Genomic DNA, 16,984 nt, shown 5'->3' with positions numbered 1-16,984 from the left:
AATCAGACCAACATCAAAATTAAAATAGGTAAGATTTTAGTTGTTTACTGAAGGTACTATATAAGGAAATTTCACGCAGAGCCATAGGTAATTTATTCCAGTATCTTGGGGCAAGATACGAAAAAGCTTTCCCCCCTGTGCAACTAAGACGTATACGGGGCACCTGTAGAAGGACTAGTGTACTGGATCTAAGATTTCTGCAAGGTACGTGTTTTACGAGTTTCTTTTGCAGATAGCAAGGACCTTTGCCTTTCAAAGCATTGTAGGTGAGACAGCAAATTTTGAAGAATGATCTCTTCCTCACGGGTAACCAGTGTAACTCTCTCAGCAAGGGGCCAGAGCAAGAGCCTGCTGGGCGGTACAGGATCATTCTTGAAACAGTGTTCTGGATCACCTGTAGTTTAGCAAGCAAGGTCGCTCCCACTTCAGCCATCAGAGCGTTACCATAGTCTAATCTGCTAATCACCATAGCTTGAACCAGAGTTCTATGATGAGTAGTGGGCAGAGAAGGAAGAATCTTGTGCAGTAGATGCAGGCTATAATAACAGGAACTGGTAGTGGCAGCAATGTGGTCTTTCATTGTTAATGTCTGATCCAGTTTTAGACCTAAGTTTTTTACACATTGTGTAGGAACGGGAGCTGCTCCTAGTTGTAGGGGCACCATTCATCTGACCAAATGGCTGAGGCTTTCCCCATTAGCATGACCTCGGTTTTTGCAGGGTTCAGCTGAAGGCAGTTCTCCGCCATCCAGTTGGAGATTGCAAGCATATCGACGGAGAACCACATTTTCTCTGCTTCTAGATTAGGGCCAATAGTAAACATAAGCTGAAATTATCTCAAAGCCTAGATGCTCTACAATTTTTGCCAGAGGGGCCATATATATGTTGAATAAAGTCGGGATTAGACAGGAGCCCTGAGGTACGCCCCTATCCAAACACATTTTTTTCTGACAAGTATGGCCCTAATGGTTTGCACTCTGTCTGACATGAAGTGCTGCAGCCATTTTAAGGCTGTACCTTGAATGCCACAGGAGTATAATCTCTCCACAAGCTTTGAGTGTGAGATGGTATCCAAAGCCACAGAGAGATCTAATAGGATTAGTACTACTGATCCTCCCGCGTCCATTACCTGCCTCGGTCTCAATACTGAAACCCGGTCGAAAACCTGAGTGCGAGGGATCCAGAATTTTATTTAGAATCAGTTAAGACCAAAGGAAGTGATCACTTCCATTAAGCATTCACCACCATAATATTTCTTTCCTTCAAAACCTAGGAGCAACCCATGAGCAACTCTTATTTAATCTTGGAACCCGACAGACAGTGGAACAAACTCCAGGTAGAAGAACTTGGAGTTCACCTGATAGCAATCTCAACCCCTGAGCAAATAACTACCTTAAACAAATTACAAAATTGGTAGGACAAGGCTTTCGACAAAATAATTCCTGTCAAAATGATAACAAAAGACACACTGGATGAGTGATGAAATAAAGAAGAACAATAGTTGTGCACCATTCAGTGCCAATGGCATACACACAAAAAATCCAGTATACAAAACATGCCTTTAAAATCATAATAGAATTGTTCGATATTTTGTTAAAAAAGTAAAAAATACCTCAATAAAACAGAATTTCTAAAGCATAAGAACTCCAGAAAATATAATTTCTGCAATCTGGGGTTGTTTAAGAAGTTTTTTAGAAATTGGAAATAGATGCAAGGACTTCATAAAAATTCATTTTTTTTCACGTTATGAATTTTGCAATAGATATCATTTTAAGTATTGTTGGAAATGGTCCTCTCTTCATGGTCACCCCCAAACTTGTTGCCTTCCTCCTACTTATTGCTGGATTTTTGCTTGTTGGCTTTTGGACTCTATGCACTTTACCACTGCTAACCAGTATTTCAGTGCATGTGCTCTCTCCCTAAAACATGGTAATATTGGTGGATCCACAGCTTGCATATCTAATTTACTTGTAAGTCCCTAGTAAAGTGCACTATATGTGCCCAGGGCCTGTACATTAAATGCTACTCGTTGGCCTGCAGTACTGATTGTGCCACCCACCTAAGTAGCCTTTCCAGCATGTTGCAGGCCTGCCACTGCAGAGCAGGGTGCTGTGTAGGTAAAGGGTAGGATATATACTTTTTAGCTTTACATGTCCTGGTAATGAAAAACGGAAAAATGTGTTTTTCACTATGAGGCCTACCCCTTTAATAGGTTAGCATTGGGGATTACTTAATATAACTATTAATACAATTCCTGATTGAGCTGGAGTAGGATAGTCATGTTTGGTACCTATATACTTGTAATGATAAACCCTCTTTAATGGTAATATCTAATTTATCATTACACATTTGAAAACTGCTACTTTTAGAACGTTGACATGTTCCTGCCATTAACCCTGTGTGCCTGCACTCTGTCTTAGTTCACATGACTGGGTGTAGCTGACAGTTAGACTTTGTGAACTCCCTCCAGACATTCACACAATAGTGATATTTGCAGACCTTTAATTGCCCATCAACAGGCAGGATGGGGAAGGGGTCGCAAATGAGCATAGTCCCACTTACACCTGAATAGTCAGTGCCCAGTCTCCTCACAATAAACTTAACAACCCTATATTGTCAGTGCAACCAGATTGGAGCCAGGGAAGGGGAGGCAGGAAACTCCTAGAACTTCAAAGACCTTTCCAAAAACTTCTCCTACCTTCTCAGAGTAGGGCACCAGGGTATAAAAATAGGGCTCTCAGACATGTTCATTTCTAGCCCTACGGAAGGACTCTCAGAGGACTGCCTGCTGCTGTGACCTACTGTGCACTCTACGAGTCTGCTGCTGTACCTGGACTGCTTTGCTGTCTGGTGCCTGCCTTGAACCCTCAGAGGACAGCCATAATGTTTAGCCTTGCATCTTCACCTGCACCCAGTGACTTCAAGTCTAGTTGCTGTCCTCATGTTTAGAGCCACAGGAACATAACAGTCTCCCACCATCTTGAACCCTCACCTCGACCCAGTCTGAGTGAGTCCTGAACCCCCCCCCCCCCCCAAAGATCCCCATGTACTCCTGGGCCCTTGGTTGTGGTGATTAATGATGTTGTTCCCAGATGGCCAATTTCCACAACTGAGGACTTATAAAAAATTTGGCCAAAAAGTGCTTGAGAACCTGCTCAAGGTGCTTCGCTGGTCGGATTGACTGCATGGCTTCTCCCGCTACTAGCTAATCAATTTCAGCAGTCCTTCACAAAGTGGTATCTGATATCATGGAATTGTCTTCGGCTACAGCCTTCTGCTTCATCCTGCTGAAGATTTTCGACTTCCATCTTGACGACTGAGTCTAAAGGTAAAAATCTTCACTGTGGCTTTGCTCCACGGCTATCCGGCGTTGCTCCCTTCTTGGACATCCCTGCAGCCTTTCCCCGCTAAATTTCTACCTTCTCAGCAACTTTTCTTCAAAACCTTTCTAAGTCTGATGGTTATAGAGCAAATTATACCATTTGTCCTGCTCTCCATAGAGGATGCCCAGATGTCCAACATAGACGTAAAGGAGGTAGCTGCACTACCAATATGAGGTAGCTGCACTACCATTCCTCAATGTATTCACAGCCATCAGCACTGTGCTTCAATAACAATTACTATGGAGGCTAAAAGACATTTCCATACAAGGACGCAGCTTTGGCTGAAGTTTCTCCTACCTGAAGGGCAGATCAAAGGTACCTCAGTACCTCCTTTCACATCCACACCTTACAACACCAAGACAGGTGTACCTCTGTTGATATTCTGCCAAAGTAGTGTTTCAAAAATATTGTGAAACACAGATATTGTGTTATAAATATTTTTTAAGAAATGTATTTAATTTTTAAAAATATAGTTCTACATAATATTATTTGTTAGTTGCGTTGTATAAAATTTATATTTTATTGTATTATTTAAATTTTAAGTATGTTTAAAAGTTTCTTCACTTGCCTTTTTTGATTTGGTAGTTATATTTCTGTTTTATGTCAATATTTTTGGGTGGGTTGTTGGGTTTTTAGAGCAATACCGTGTGAATATGTTCTATTTTTATTTTTTAATTGATAATACTTTTTTAAAGTTTTAATATGCCATGTAGATAATATTGTTATTAATTTTTTTGTTATTTATTAGATAATTAAAAATATGGTAATACATTTGTTTTATTTCTAAATTACATAATTATTTGTGTTAAATATTTACTTGTTTTCAATTATTTGGATATTAATGCTAATATTTTTAAGGTTTGTTGTATAATAATTAGTTTTATAATAGTATTAGTTTCTAACATGTTTTTTGTTACAAATGTATTTTATTTTTGTGGTTGTTGGAATTGTTTACAATTATTTACGCATATATAATGTTACAAATGTTTTTATATGTTTATAGAAATATATTTGTTTTTGTATTTGTATATATGTGTAATTTATTCTGTATTAATTTAGGCTAATGAAAATGAAATATACATTTTCTAAAGTTTAACATTTACACAACTGTTTGTTATGCCGGAGTCAGAATAGTAAATCCCTTCAAAGTCCACCACTGTCCCTACTGTTGCTTAAGTTGGAGTGTGGGAATAATAAATCTGACCCGTCCAACACTATCACTGCTGGTGGGCAGGTTGAAGGGGGAGTAGTGAATTTGACCGCTCCAAGTCTATTTTTTATCAGACGCTTTATGGTTTAACTCTTTTTTATTGAAAATGTCATAAAAAGGAAACGCAATAAGTACAACAATCACCTTCTGATCATACAGAGGCACAAAGACATTAAAGCAAATGGGTTTCAATGCAGGTACGTTGCAGTCTCCAAGGTATAGTCGTAGAAACCCCCAGCCGCTGAAATGCCGGGCTAGGTGATAGTGACAAAAGAAAAACTTCCACCACGCCTCTCCCCCCTTCCCCCCATCCCCCCATCCAGTGCTCACAACCCTCCCTACGTTCCCGTTCTCGCTTATCCGCTGGTCTGTTCCCTCCATTTCCGCTCCTAGGGATCTGTCTCTTGCGGCTCCGTGAGCCTCAACAGCCAGAGGTACCTGGGACAGGTGAGTTCCCTGAATTCTGTGATCAAGAGTGATCTAAATGGTTGCCAGAGCTCCTAATACTGATCCCCCTCCCCCGCCATGGCGAGTGATAGTTTTTCCATGCCCAGCACATGCCACAACTTGTGCAGCCAGCCGGTGAAGGAAGGGACTGTGTCAGTGCATCAGTGTGCGAGGATGTTTTGTACTGCTGAGCCTAATGCAATGGCTATTTGGCGGCCTCTGTGAGATCGCAAGGGGTATGTGAGGGGGTTAGGTAGCCCTAACAGCACGTATGTTGGAAAGCACGGTAGCTCTGTTTGGAAGTGTTTGTCTACATCATCCAGCACCTGTGTCCAGTACGCTTGAAGATGGCTGCATTCCCACAATAGGTGGACTAGGTTGCCAACCTGGCCGCAGCCTCGCCAGCAGAGGTTCTCTTTGCTACTGTAAATCTCATGCAAGCGTTCCGGAGTGTAATACCAATATGTAGTTATTTTCGTGAGTGTCTCTGTAAGTTCTATGTGGTATGCGGAGTGTCGTGCCCTGTATGAAATCTTCTCCCACTCTTTATGGTTAAAAGTCCTGCCCAGCTCTCTTTACCACCTTTCCCTGCCAGGGTTATAGATGTGTGTCTGTGGTGTCTGCAGCATTTTGTATAGGTCAGATATGAGTTTAGCATTTGAGGTGCGAGACAGAAGCCACCGTTCATATGGTAAAAAAAGTCTGTCTGAAGTGCCCAGTGTCTAACTTGAAGGTACCGCATCCGGTCTGTCTCTGGTAAGGTATACTCTTGCTTAAAATGGGTAAATGGAAGCACTCCCTCCAGGCTATAGATGTGGTAGAGAAAGCGGCAAGCCGCCGGCCTCCAATGCGCAAAGGCCAATTTCTCCAGGCCTGGTGTACAGCCTGGGTTATCTACCAGCGGTGTGAGTGGGGATGGGAAAGTTGTAAGGCCGTGTAAAAGGCTAGTGGCGTCCCACACCTCCATAGGGATGCATGTGATGAATGAGGCATACAAATTGGCATGTGGCCCTTCCGGAGAAAGGGGATTTCCTGCAGTGGCCTACCTGCTACAGCCTGTTCCTGGAAGAGCCAGTGTTTCTCCGACTACCACTTGCTCCATTCTACCAGGTAGCGCAATTGTGCCGCCTGATAGTATTTGTGCAGGTTCGGTATTCCCAGACCTCCGGATTCAGGGGCCAGGGTGACTAGTGCCCTCCGCATTCGAGGTTTCCGACCCTGACAGATGAATTGGGCAAGCTCAGCTTGCGTTTGTCGTATCCAGCCGGCTGGTGGTCGTAAGGGTAGAGCCCGGAAGAGATAGAGAATTTGGGGTAAGATAGTCATTTTAACTGCCGCAATCCTACCTAGCCAGGAGAGTGGGAAGTGTCACCAGCGTCCTAGTTCCTCTCGTATTTTCTGGCGGAGTGCTGTGTAGTTTGCCACCGCCATAGTGGTAAGTGAGGGGGCCAGCTGGATCCCCAGGTATGGGATTGTGCCCAATGCCCATTGGATGGGAAATAAGCCTTGTAAATAAGTTCTTGTGGAGGGAGAGAGCGATAGGTCCAGGGCAAGCGACTTGTCCGGGTACATTTTGAAACCTGCCACTTTGGCGAATGCGTCCAGTTCCGCCATACAGGCTGGTAAAGCAGTTCGTGGACTGTCTAAGGAGAGCAATATATCGTCTGCGTAAAACCCCGAACTTTATCCCTGTGATCGCTCGGTTCTGGCACACGAGTTGGATAAAAGGTTCCATGTATAGGGCGAATAAGAGGGGTGAGAGCGGGCACCCCTGTCTAGTGCCCCTCTCAATGCTAAAACTTGCTGAGCTATATCCGTTTACCCGGACCACTACAGTAGGGGATCTGTAACAGTTAAAAATGAGGTTGCGGAATTTCTCACCAATTCCTACCTTTGCTAAAACCATGTCTAGATAGGGCCAATGGACTCGGTGAAACGCTTTTTCGGCGACCACCGCTAGCATTAGACTCCCAGGAGGCAGGTGGATAATTCTATCAGATGCGTGATGCGCTTCATGTTGTCTACCATCTGACACTCCGGAATAAAGCCGGCCTGGTCTGGGTCTATTAGGCCTGGTAGGTGGGGCACTAGGCGGGCTGCCAAAATCCCTGTATAGAGTTTGAGGTCTACGTTTAGCAATGATATCGGTCGATAGGCCCCGCATCTGGTCGGGTCCTTCCCTGGCTTGGGAAAGACCGTTATGGACGCCCGCAGGAGATCAGGGAGTATCGCGCCAGGTTCGGCAAACATGTTAAATAGGCGAGCGAGGATCGGAGCTAGCGTGGTGCAAAATTTCTTATCAAAAAATGGCTGGGAAGCCATCCGGCCCCGTGCCCTCCCGTGTTTGAGCCTGGAGATAGTGGCGATCACCTCCTCCACCCGGATGTCCCTCTCTAGGTGTTCTGCTTGAGCTGTAGTCAGTGAGGAGAGTGGGAGCGAGTCTAGGTAGGCTTCAGCCTCTGGACCATTCGGTGGATCACCCATATAGAGGGAAGCATAAACTTACAGAAGGCTTCCGCAATGTCTGCGTCGTCCGAGACACTAACTCCGTCGGGTCAGATAATCCTCTGGTGCATCTGTTCTAATTCATGAACGCGCTGCGTGAGTTCATCGCGTTTACGCTGCCTGTCCCTGTTTTCGGCTGAAGACAGGGCTATAAATTATCCACTGCGTCGCGAGAGATGTTTCGGGGTTGGCATTGTGGGAGAGGTAATCTTCGATTGCGCCTTGAATGTGCTTTATCATATCCTTCCTATGCAATAACGTGTCCTGAAGGCGCCACACTCTCGGGGGGTAAGATGTAGGCGTCAAAGTGACCGTGGCAGTGACTGGTGCATGGTCTGAGAGTGAAATAACTCCTATCTCTGTCGAGGTCGTAAGTGCGCATGTTGGCCCTGATGTTAGAAGGTAGTCCAATCTGGCATAAGTTTTGTGTGCGTTAGAGTAGTATGAGTATTATATCTCGAGGATGGTGTGTGCGCCAGAGAACGTGGAGCTCTAGATCCCTCAGCCGTTCAACGCCTCCGGGGGAGAGCGCCCCTACTTGATGAGTGCGGTGGCTCGACCTGTCTAGTACATTATCGAAGACTAAGTTTAGGTCACACCCTAGTATAATGTGTCTGTCGGGCGTGGTTGTGATGTCGGTGATTGCCGAGTGGAGATATTGTTCTAGGCTCTCGTTAGGGGCATACACTGATCCCACCGTGAACGTGAGACCCCCCAGGGTAAAGCGATAGGCATGCAGCCTCCCCTTAATCTCCGCACTCTTGTGGAGTACCTCCCCCTTGAAATGTCACGCCACCAGGATTGCTACCTCCGCGGTCTTAGCCGGATCAGAGGAGAAGAACTGTGTGGGGAATTTGCGGGAGCGCAGCCGGTGGCAGTCTCGTGTTAATAAGTGAGTCTCTTGCAAGAGGCATATGTTTGCGTGTGCGTTTTCCAGGCATGACAAGATCGCTCGTCGTTTGACTGGGTTGTTGAAGCCCCGCACATTGAGGGTCAGTACCTTACAGGTGGTGGGAGGCATACCCTATGGCAGATCAGGTAGCGCTGGTGTGTGAGGCCCGACTTGGCCGGGTGTAGCCACACGGGATAGTGTGGTGCGCGAGGAACCCTGCGTGGGTAAAGCAACCGGGATTAGAGTCACAACATTGAGCACTGGACACCCCTCCCCCCACCCCAACTCCCAACCAACCCCCCAGCTTCCCCCCCTGTCCTCACTCCCCCGCCCCGAACTCCCCCCAGGCCCCAACGCCCATCGCCCGCCTCCCCCCTAACTCCAACCAGAAAACCCCCAATGTGAGTCAAAACACAAACCATAGTCCCAGGCCTATCGGTATACAGTCCAGGCCATTAGAAACTTAGTGTGATGGAGCATGTGGCCGTGGCAACCTCGTTGGCCCCCGCCCGTCCCCCTCACCCGTGTGGACGCAGTGCGATGAAGGGAATCCCCTGTTGATGATGCCTCAGTGCGAGGCTATCGTGTCCTTGACCACCTCCTGTATGGCCCTCGCCTGTCCCTGAGCCATTGGCGCCGGATCTGGTTTAAAGTTCACCTTGGGGGAGCGTTGACGCCCTACTCGTTGCCATCCGCCTTGTGAGTATTGCGTAGATCCCTCCTGCGATGGTCGCGCCAATGCCTTTTCTTTGTGCTCGTCCTCCTCAAGAGCGATGCCCAGCAGGGCGCAAGTTTCCCGGTGCGAGCGGAGCTGGTGCAGGGTCCCCTTCCATTTAAAGATTACCCTAAAGGGGTGGCCCCAAGAATAGGGAATGCCATTATCACGCAGGAAAGGCGTGGCCACTCGGAAGGCTTTCGTCTTTTGCAAGGTGATGGCCGAGAGGTCTTGGACCAGGGCCAAAGGATAGCCCTGGAATTGGAGAGGCTGCTTCTGGCGGGCTTCTTTCAGAATCCTTTCCTTCAAGGGAAAGCCAGGCAGAAAGACCAAGATGTCCGGCGGGGGGGGGGGGGCAGCGCTCGGTGCGCCAGGCCAACTCTGTGCCTCCTGTCCATGCGAATGTCAAATTCAGAGGTTCGCCTAGGATCTCCTTGAACAATCCCTGCTAGTAGCAAGTGACACTGTTCCCCTCCGCCTTAGATGGCACTCCCCGGATCCGTATATTATTCCTCCGAGAACGATTCTCGAGGTCCTCCGCGTGCGCTTGGAGGTCCATTTTTTGTTCCCGGAGGCGGAGGACCTCTTGCTGCAGAAGCTCTACTTCTTCGCTCCGAGAGTGGTCTGCCTCCTCAACAGTTGACACCCTTTCCCCCAAACTTTCCACATCTCGGGGAAGTTTGAGCTGCTCCCCGGCCAGGTCTTGTTTTAGAGTCTGAAAGTCCTCCCGTAGGGAGTTAAAGAGCGACTCCAGGAAGGCCTTAGTGATAGGGGCCCTTCCATCCTCCTGCCCTGGGGTGCCAGTCGGCGCTGCCAGGGGTGATGGACTCCTCCCCTTTTGGGGTGCTTTTGACCAGCGTGTCAGTGATGGTGCGGCCGCCCCTGCGTCCCGTGTTGGCCATATTGCTTCAGTCACTCTACCCCCGATGGGCCAGGTTTGCCTGCCCTCCCAGACGGGGTCCGCTGTGACAAGTGTGCACCCCAAGGCATCCAGGTGACCCAGAGTGCAATCGGGCCTCTCCCGAGTAATCAGTGACTCTAGCGGGAGCCACTCTGCAAGGGGACTACCCCCCACTCACTTACGGGGCACCCCCGCCGAACCCGACCGGTCCGGGCTGTGGCTTGCTGCCGGGCACCTCTGCTCCCTCCGTGCCCCTCCTCACCTCTGGGGCACCAACCCTCCTCCGGGGCAGTGCGATCTGTAGGGCGGTCCGGCCCTTGGAGCGGTCTGGCGAAGCTCCTCAGGAGCGCTGGGGCAATCTTCGTCTTCCCCACCGTCAGCGTCGGACCGGCGGTCCGGTCCGAGTAGGCCCCAAAGCCTAGGCCTCAATTTTCGTGGCTTGCAGCTCTGTCCGCGTCGACCTCAGCACCCCCGCACCAAGCACTCCACAGGCGAGCGAGCACTGGGGTCAGCTCCACAACACCAGGACAGGGCTGCTCAATATGGCCCGCCGCACAGGGCCCCCTGACTGCTTCTGGGTGCCGGCGGGGTCGCGCTTCTCCATTCTCCGTAGGCCCAGAGCCAGGGCCTCAATTTTCGTAACTCCCAGCTGGATCTAACACTGGCCGCAGCCCCCTCCACTGCTGGCACTCACACGCGCTGCACCGGGACCCACCTTCCTGCACCGGGTCCCGGCCTCCACGCCAGTCGCTTTGTTCTCCACCGCCGACCCGCGGCAGAGCACCCACAGCCAGGGAGCAGCGTCTGCCTCCTTAGTGCGCGGCTGCCATTTCGCCGCAGCTCCGGACCAGGTCTCATGCTCCGGGGGGGAATGTGACTCCCGGGGCCGCCTCCTCGATTTGTTCCTCGGCGAAAGGTGCAGCACCAGGAACCTCAGCTCAGCGGGGTAAGGCTCCTGCTTTTCCCAGGGATTTGCGGGCATATAAAGGGGCTAAACGGGGTTCAGGGCCGGGGAGCCAAACGAGTCAGTGTCCTCTCAGGCCGCCATCATAGCCACGCCCCTTATCAGATGCTTTAAAATTGTTTTAATATATAACTTTTATTTTTACTTGTGCAAGTTAGGGTAATGTAAACAATGTATTTTTTTGTAATATCTTTTTTAATTTTACTGTTGTATTGTATATTTTCAGTTTTTTATATCCAGCTTAAATTGTAATTTATTGTTAGTATTTTGTAATTATTTGTGATTAACAAAAATGTAATTTTGTAAACATTGTTTTTATTTTTTGTAATTATTTAAAATTTTAAAGTGTATATATTTATTTTATGTTTGTAATGTTTTTGTATATATATATATAATTATAAATATATATTAGATAATAAATATAATTTATAGGAATATAATAGTTTTAAAGTTATGGTTTTAAACGTAATACATAATGTAATAATGACAATTCAATATACTTCTCTATTTTATGATGATAATGTAGTCTTCCTTATTTTTATTTGCAGTATTTTTAACTTTACATTCAAAGTATATTAAATCGATATTTGTGTCCTCGATATTTTTTTGCAGTCTCTTTGCTGCCTATATTTCATCATGCAATCCCTCTACCATCTCCCAACTCCTCTTCAATGCATACATTATTCTTCACTTGGAGGGTCTTAAATCCTTTCACCTCACATGCTGTAGCTAGGTGGATGACCTCTAATAATGAACCTGAGAAAACAATTTACCTTGACGCTTCAAAGTTAGGTTACTGCCTTCGAGTCACTGCACACTGATTGATAACAAATAACCTTTATCTCAAAGTATTTAGATTCTGACTTGTGGAGAGTGGAAAAACTATGATCCCATGATTCTTAGATCTTTACCACAAACTTAAACAAAAGAAAGAAATTCGAGAGTTGCCATGGAGTGAGCCCTCTTTATGAACCCTCAAGTTAGCCACGTAGCAAAATCTACATTCAAAGCTACAAATTATTTGCCTACATATAATATACATTTGCCAACAAGGATAGGAGCCACTGATAACCATCTGCTATTCTAGATCTTTATCCATTGCCCTGTTAAAGTCCCCAATACAATTGTCAGGCCCAGGGACCCCCTCTGTTAAAAGGTAGCCCAGTGCGTTTCACATCCCGTGGGACAATGTTGGAGGTATATATACATTTACTGACGTCCATTGGCGACCACCTCCTAACCTGATCTAAAGGATAAAGCATCCATGTGGATCACTTTGAAACTGTAAGATCACTAGGGGGAAGGTTCTTTGGATAAGGATTGCAACTCCATAGGCATTTTGGGAGAAGCCTGCATGGTAAACTATATTGTATCCGTAGAATTTACAATTAGAGACCAGTGGATGGGTTTCTTCTAATATCCAAATAATGGGGGCATGATCCATGGCTTATTGAATGACTGCACTTCTCTTAATTTTATCCAGCAGCTGTTACATTCCAGGCCATGATGATAACCACATGGTATTCAGGATGATTGAAGTCTTACCTGAATCGATTGAAAATGGACATATCAGCTTCTCTCTACTACGACAAAGCCAGGATGAGAACTATTGCAATCTCATTAGTACAAGCAGAAGTATGCAATGTTTATCGCGGCCAGTTGTCTTTCCATTATCATAAAGAGAATAGGACAGAAAGAGATACCACTAGACACATATCTTAGGGACAGGATCAGCCACAGATGACAATTGAAATAGCTCTGATTTCAAATAATAGAAATAATTAAATATCAGATAATGGGGGGGACCTATGAAGAGCCAGTGCATATTATATCTAACTGTGATGTATTGTTTAGCAACTTCCTGCTTAAATTGTGAATCATTATTACATATATGTACCTTCATCATGACCATTACATGCCTAATATTATTATGTTCTGCTAGCCATACTGTTATATCTCCTGCTCAACCAGTGTGAATGTGAGACCTACAACCTGAACAAGAGCATGAATGCATATTCTCATAAATTCAGAAATTTGTTGGACCAATTAAACCATAGTTTAGTTTTGCCTCAGAGCTTAAAACAGGTAAATTTATAAGACACTCAATGTTATGATGTTGTTCCCATATAATGAATCTGTTCCCACAATGCATGGCAGGAAGATTTGTTCATGAATGGCAGGACAACCTGAGGATGACCTAAGGACTGCAGCATTCATATGCGTGTCAAAGTCCCTAATGGTTGTGAAGGATCTCATATAATTAAAAGTATCCTTTTAATTCCATATGAAACAAGCATTGGAAATGCAATAGGTCTTGCATATGTTGGAGCTGGAGCTATTGGCATTGTAAATGGCAATGTTTTGCACTTTGCAATAGGTATTGTATTTGTTGGAGCTATTCACATTGTAAATGGCAATGTTTTTTATTTATCCTTAAGATTTTATATAGCTCAAACTTAACAGCCTCAGTTGTGAACTTTGATTCATCAAAGTTTTGTGAGCCCTGTATTTGCACAAGTAAAGTGCTAACAGTATAAATATTGGCACTGTTTAATGAACAAAGCCACTGCAATACAAGAGCAAAGGCGACCGAATGACTGCTTCTGGGTTGACAAAGTTGATTCCAGTCACTGCCTGTTAAAGCTAGCAGGCCCGCTACTATGAGTTTATCAAACTTAATGCTATGTTTTCTTATGTTATGCTATGTTTTGTTATGCTATGCAATGCTATGTTTTGTTGCGTTTTGTTATGCTATGCTTTGTTTTGTTACGTCATGCTTTGTTTTGCTATGCTATGCTTTGTTTTGTTATGCTATGCTTTGTTTTGTTATGCTATGCTTTGTTATGCTATGCTACATTTTGTTATGCTATGATATGCTTTGTTGTGTTTTGCTATGCTATGTTTTGTTTTGTTATGCTATGCTGTGTTTTGTTATGCTATGCTGTTTTGTTATGCTATGCTATGTTTTTCTGTGTTTTGCTATGCTATGCTTTGTTATGCTATGTTTTGTTATGCTATGCTGTGTTTTGTTGTGTTGTGTTTTTTTTATGCTATGCATTGTTTTGCTATGCTATGTTTTGTATTGCTATATTTTGTTATGCTATGTTTTGTTATACTATGCAATGTTTTGTTGTGTTTGGTATGCTATGCTATGTTTTGCTATAGTATGATATTTTTTGTTTTGTTCTGCTATGCTATGTTTTGTTGTGTTGCCTTTTGTTATGCTATGCTATGTTTTGTTGTGTTTTGTTAAGCTATGCTATGTTTTGTTATGCTTTGCTTTCTTTTGTTATGCTATGCTATGTTTTGTGATGCTATGCTATGTTTTGTTTTGTTATGCTATGCTATATTTTGTTATGCTATGCTATGCTATGTGTTGCAGTGTTTTGCTATGCTATGATTTGTAATGCTATGTTTTGTTATGCTATGTTATGGTTGTTGTGTTGTGTTTTATTATGCTATGCTTTGTTTTGCTATGCTATGTTTTGTTGTGCTATGTTTTGTTAAGCTATGCTATGTTTTGTTGTGTTTAGTATGCTATGCTATGTTTTGCTATGCTATGTTTTTTGCGTTGTGTTCTATTATGCTATGCTATGTTTTGTTGTGTTGTGTTTTATTATGCTATGCTTTGTTTTGCTATGCTATGTTTTGTTGTGTTTGGTATGCTATGCTATGTTTTGCTATGCTATATTTTTTGGGTTGTGTTCTGTTATGCTATTCTATGTTTTGTTGCGTTGTGTTTGTTATGCTATGCTATGTTTTGTTTTGTTATGCTATGCTATGTTTTGTTATGCTTTGCTTTGTTTTGTTATACTATGCTATGTTTTTTATTGCCATGCTATGTTTTGTTATGCTATGCTATGCTTTGTTTTGTTATGCAATGTTTTGTTATGCTATGCTATGTTTTGTTGTGTTTTGTTATGCTATACTATGTTTTATTATGCCATGCTATGTTTTGTTTTGCTATGCTATGTTTTGCTATCCTGCTTTGTTTTGCTATGCTATGTTTTGTTATGCTATGTTTTGTTATGCTATGCTATGTTTTGTTGTTTTTGGTATGCTATGCTATATGTTGCTATGCTATGATATGTTTTGTTTTGCTATGCTATGTTGTGTTGTGTTGTGTTTTGTTATGCTATGCTATGTTTTGTTATCCTATGCTATGTTTTGTTATGCTTTGCTTTGTTTTGTTATGCTATGCTATGTTTTGTTATGCTATGCTATGCTTTGTTTTGTTATGCTATGTTTTGTTATGCTATTTTTTGTTGTGTTTTGTTAAGCTATGTTTTGTTATGCTATACTATGTTTTATTATGCTATGCTATGTTTTGTTTTGCTATGCTATGTTTTGCTATCCGGCTTTGTTTTGCTATGCTATGTTTTGTTATGCTATGTTTTGTTATGCTATGCTTTGTTTTGTTATGGTATGTTTTGTTATGCTATGCTATGTTTTGTTGTGTTTTGTTATGCTATACTATGTTTTATTATGCTATGCTATGTTTTGTTTTGCTATGCTATGTTTTGCTATCCTGCTTTGTTTTGCTATGCTATGTTTTGTTATGCTATGTGTTGTTATGCTATGCTATGCTATATTTTGTTGTTTTTGGTATGTTATGCTATGTTTTGCTATGCAATGTTATGTTTTGTTTTGCTATGCTATGTTTTGTTGTGTTTTTGTTATGCTATGCTATGTTTTGTTATGTTTTGTTATCATATGCTATGTTTTGTTATGCTTTGCTTTGTTTTGTTATGCTATGCTATGTTTTGTTATGCTATGCTTTGTTTTGTTATGCTATGTTTTGTTGTGTTTTGTTATACTATGTTTTATTATGCTATGCTATCTTTTGTTTTGTTATGCTATGCTTTGCTATCCTGCTTTGTTTTCCTATGCTATGTTTTGTTATGCTATGCTATGTTTTGTTGTTTCTGGTATGCTATGCTATGTTTTGCTATGCTATGATATGTTTTGTTTTGCTATGCTATGTTTTGTTGTGTTGTGTTTTCTTATGCTATGCTATGTTTTGTTGTGTTTTGTTATCCTATGCTATGTTTTGTTATGCTTTGCTTTGTTGTTATGTTATGCTATGTTTTGTGATGCTATGCTATGTTTTGTTATGCTACGCTATGCTTTGTTTTGTTATGCTATGTTTTTATGCTATGCTATGTTTTGTTGTGTTTTGTTATGCTATGTTTTGTTGTGTTTTGTTATGCTATACTATGTCTTGTTATGCTGTGCTATGTTTTGTTTTGCTATGCTATGTTTTGCTATCCTGGTGTGTGGTTGTGTGTGTGTGGGGGGGGGGTTGTGTGTGGGTGGGGTTGTATGTGTGTGGGTGTGTGTGTGGGTTTGTGTGGGTATGTGTGTGTGGTTGTGTGTGGTTGTCTGTGTGTGGGTTGTGTGTGGGGTTGTGTGTGTGTGGGGGGTTGTGTGTGGGTGGGGTTGTGTGTGTCTGGGTGTGTGGGTGGGTGTGTGTGGGTATGTGTGTGTGGTCGTGTATGGTTGTGTGTGTGAGGGATTGTGTGTGGGAGGTTGTGTGTGTGTGGAATTGTGTGTGTGGAATTGTGTGTGTGTGGGGTTGTGTGTGTGTGGGGTTGTGTGTGTGGTGGGGTTGTGTGTGTGTGGGTGGTTGTATGTGTGGGGTTGCGTGTGTGGGGTTGTGTGTGTGTGGGTTGTATGTGTGGGGGTTTGTGTAGTTGTGGGTTTGTGTGTGTGGGTTGGTTGTGTGTGGGGGGGTTGTGTGTGTGTGATTGTGTGTGTATGTGGGATTGTGTGTGTGTGGGGGGGGGTTGTGTGTGTGTGTGGTTGTGTGTGTGGGGGGTTTTGTGTTGGGGGTATGTGTGTGGGGTTGTGTGTTTGTGGGGTTGTGGTTGTGTGTGTGTGTGGGGTTGTGGTTGTGTGTAGGGAGTTGTGTGTGTTAGGTTATGTGTGTGTGCGGGGGTTGTGTGTGGGGGGTTGTGTGTGTGTGTGG

Source organism: Lissotriton vulgaris, chromosome 4_1 (assembly GCF_964263255.1).
Source record: "Lissotriton vulgaris chromosome 4_1, aLisVul1.2, whole genome shotgun sequence".
Classification (NCBI taxonomy): Eukaryota; Metazoa; Chordata; class Amphibia; order Caudata; family Salamandridae; genus Lissotriton; species Lissotriton vulgaris.
The sequence above is the reverse complement of the archived record's forward strand: the minus strand, read 5'-3'. Positions refer to the sequence as shown.